Raw genomic sequence first — 4,124 nt, 5'->3', positions numbered from 1 at the left:
ATATATATATAAATATATATATAGGGAGAATTCACAAAAAGACAAAAGACGAAGACAGGTGATGTAGAAAACAAATGGATGTATTAGTATAACGCTCAGGAATTGAAAAAGTCTTTAACGTTTCGAGCCTACGCTCTTCCACAGAAAGGAACACAGAAAGAAACAAGGAGAGAAAAAAAAAATATGTGTAATATATATTTCGCTGTGTAGATTTTCTGCAACAATACATTGATTATTATTTCATTTCCTCATTGTTCCTTTTTTAACATTTCTACAATTTTCCAGATCATAAGATGAATGTTTTGTCATTGATTTTTTTTCATTTTCCTTGTTAATGAAATGTGATGTATTTTGTCTATGGATAAAACTTTAGATAATTCTTAACAATGCATTTACTCAACAGATAAAGCACACTGATGATTTTTTACCAATGATACAATTAGCCTGATGACGAATTTACATAATGGCTCTTGATTTAATTATTTTGTGATGAAATTACCAAGCAATAAAATTATAGGAGATATATTTACTGCAGTATAATTGCCTGTGATGAACTTGCAGCAAAACCTTTATAAATAGCAGTGTAAAAGACAGAAGAAAAATATACATCAATGAGGTGTAGGCTATTGTTGGTGAGTGAAAGCTGGCTAGTCATATGGGTAACATTTGCTTCAAATGTGTACCAGAATATGTTTGTGTGTGTGTGTGTGTGTGTGTGTGTGTGTGTGATGGGTTCAAAGAGGAAAATAATCTTGGCTACTGGAGAACTGATAAAACTTTTAAGTTAGCAGATACTAGTACTACAGATGTTCATAGAAACTCAACAAATTCCAGACATTTTGTTGATAGTTTTAAATTATTGAATTATGCACTGGTACTTTTATCTTGCAAGATCTTTGTTGAAATACACTGAAATTTATTTAAATATCACTTCTCACTTTTCAACCAAACAATCAGATGTTATTTTACAACATTGGTTGCAATGTGGTTCCATTCTTCCCTTCATTGTTCCTTCTCTGACGTTTGGGGATGAATTGTTTGACTATGACATCTTCCCAATGATCGTTAGAAACAGGTCCTCAAAAATCAGAGTATTTAACTTTTTTAGTATTTAAACTAGTCATATCTGGCCAAATTATTCTACTTATTTTATCTTCAGATCAGCCAAATCTGGCCTCTCACAGCAACCCTACAATGTCATTTTAAAAATAAACAATCACATTACCAAAATCTCAAAGCTATAGGATAGTGCACAATCAATTTTAAAACAATGTGAATAAATAAGCATTACGTTTGACAAAGTAATCTGAATGTTAAAGGGTTAATGTTATATGAACAATGAATATGTACTAGTGAAAAAGTACTGTGTTCTGTACCTCAATATAGTTTGGCAAGAGAAAGATAGAAACAAAAAAACCATTGGAAAAGGTGGTGAAGTCAGATCTGAGGATGCTGGGCTTTACAGAAGAGATGATGAAAGATTGAGATTATTAGTAGAGTGCTCTATTGCAGATCCCTTTCCCAGCCCATATCAGCATGGAAAAACAAATGTTAAAATGTTAATGATGATATTAAGCTCAAAGTGCATTTTATCATTAGATTGAAAATATCAAAGAGAGTTATTCAGAAAAATGTTGGAAATTACCTTTCATCTGCCATTTATTATGGTTTTAGGACTATATTTATGCAGTTACAATTTAAAAAAAATTTAGAATGGAAGAATAAAAAACAAAAAAAACAAAAGAAAAAACAAACAAACAAGCAACAGTGCTCATAAGCTTTTCAAGTAGTCCTAGAATAGAGGATGGGGGATTGATATGGCTAATGCTTAGGTTTAAACTTTTGTAATTTAGTAGCTGAAAGGAAAATGTAGGCATAGAGTTGCAAAAAATGCAATTACGAAGAGAAAGATTGGGAAAAATATTTTGTGTAAAGGGTAGAGAATGAGGTATAGTATGAGTAATAAATGTAAGAATGATGAGTGAAGTGTATATATTTAGGCAGAAGTTGTATAAAATTGGTCATTTTCTGAGCAGAGACAGTTTTAAGAGAAGACAGAGACAGACAACAGCTTGCTAATATGTGAGTAGTTTAAAAGTGTTGATGAATGAAGCTGTGTATCTTTGGTAGCATAAAAAAGAAAATTAAAAAGAATAAAAATGATTCACACTAAAAGTGAGAGGAGTACTCCAGGATAATTTGGACTTGTGCATTGCATAAAGTCAGCAACATTTTATGGCTGAAATACATTGGCCCTCTGTCAGTTATGATGACAAGTTTTGCAGTTGATCTAATCAACAGAACAACCTGCTCATGGAATTAACGTGCGAGTAGATGAGCACTCCACAAGCATACATACCCTTTATGTAGTTCTCAGGGAGATTTGGTGTAACACAGAATGTGAAGAGGGTGGCCCTTTGAATTACAGGTACGACTCATCTTTGCCAGCTGGGTGGACTGGAGCAATGTGAAATAAAGTGTCTTTCTCAAGGATACAACATGCCACCAGGAATCAAATTCACGACCTAATGATTGTGAGCCACATACCCTAACTATTAAGTCACATGACTTCACAAGGCTGAAATATATTCTGAACTTGAAAATCAACAGTCCTAGAATTCCTGATGCAAATTTATTGATGTGATATATGTATAGCTGCCATGAAAAGACATTAGAAATAGCCAAGCAAATCTTATTAAATCTGTGTGATTAAGAAGCTTGCTTATCAAATCATGGGGTTTGGGATTTAGCACCATTGTGTGGCAACTTGCACAAGTGGCTTCTACTATAGCCCAAAGCTGATCAAAGCCTTGTGAGTGGATTTGGTAGATGAAGGTTGAAAGCAGTGTGTTTGTGCATGTGTGTGTATATATAAGTATGTGAAGGGTATGTTTGTTTCCTTCTGTTTTGACATCATGTTGTAATAGCTATAAATAAGTACCACTATCATACGGAAAAAGAGATGGTGGCAAGTGTCAGGGCATACGCTCAAGGTACAGAGGTCATAATATAAGTGGCAGGGTATTGCCAAAGAAGCATGAGTAGAGAGTGGGAGTCAGGAATGTAGTGGCTGGTGAAAACCTGGGTATATAGAGGGGATGGGGGACTACTGAATAGCGATGATACAATGAGCAGGGCCGAATAGATAGGATTGGGGAGTGAGAGATAAACATAGTACATGAAAGAGGAAATATGAGGAAGAGAAGAGACTTAGTTTGTTGGTGTAGGGTGTAGGAAAAGTTTGTTACAAGTGGGTGGAACATACAGCGTTACTAGAACACAGTTTCACTGACACGGGTGGGTTTTTTCAAGAACCTCATATCACCAGATATCTCGGTCCATTGTCATTTTCGCCACAAGGCCTAACATCCTGAGATTAGTCTTCACCACTTCATCCCATGTCCCTCTGAGTCTCCCTCTTCCACAGGTACCATCCACTTTCAGTGAATGGCACTTCTTTATACAGCTGTCTTCATCACATGTCCAAACTAATGTAATCTTCTCTCTTGCATGCTGCATTTAATTCCTCTTATGCGCAACTTCCTCTCAACACATTTGCACATCCAACAGAGCATACTACCTTCATTCCTCTCCAGTCTACACATGTCTTCTGCATTCAGAGCCCATGGAGTATAGCAATTTGCACACAAACTTCATACAGTCTACTTTTCACTCTGAGAGAGAGTCTTTTTTGTGGCCAACAGAGGTAATAGTTCTCTGAACTTCCACCTCATTCTTATTTAGAAACAATCATTAGTCAAAATACATATTAAAATTGGGAATGATAGAGATATTCCTTACATGTCTATCTAATATGTAAAACTTTATAATTTCTACTAGCAAATGAAAGATGTGTAATGGTGAATAAGTAATACAAAAAAAATTCCATTTTCGTTTTGCTATGTGTGCATGTGTGTGTATGTGTGCATGCATGTGTGTGTGCATGTATATATATATATATATATATGTATATATATGATGATATATGTATCAAAAGGTAATCTTGATCTTCAGCTTAACATGGAGGTTGTGCTAGAACACAGATTACTGCATTGTTTACCTTGAGAAGTAGTATTAATACCTTCTAGTATTAATACTGCTTCTGTCACTATTATATATATATA

At 34.6% G+C, this 4,124-nt stretch overlaps 1 protein-coding gene across 1 annotated transcript in view; it reads right to left on the bottom strand.

Annotated features, from left to right (window-relative positions):
* The window catches only part of LOC106867600 (voltage-dependent calcium channel subunit alpha-2/delta-3), a 620,656-nt gene that overhangs the window by 136,209 nt on the left and 480,323 nt on the right, over nt 1–4,124 (bottom strand). The gene's annotated exons all lie outside the window — the stretch shown is intronic.

Source organism: Octopus bimaculoides, chromosome 3 (assembly GCF_001194135.2).
Source record: "Octopus bimaculoides isolate UCB-OBI-ISO-001 chromosome 3, ASM119413v2, whole genome shotgun sequence".
Classification (NCBI taxonomy): domain Eukaryota; kingdom Metazoa; phylum Mollusca; class Cephalopoda; order Octopoda; family Octopodidae; genus Octopus; species Octopus bimaculoides.
This window is presented reverse-complemented; position numbering and strand designations above follow the sequence as displayed.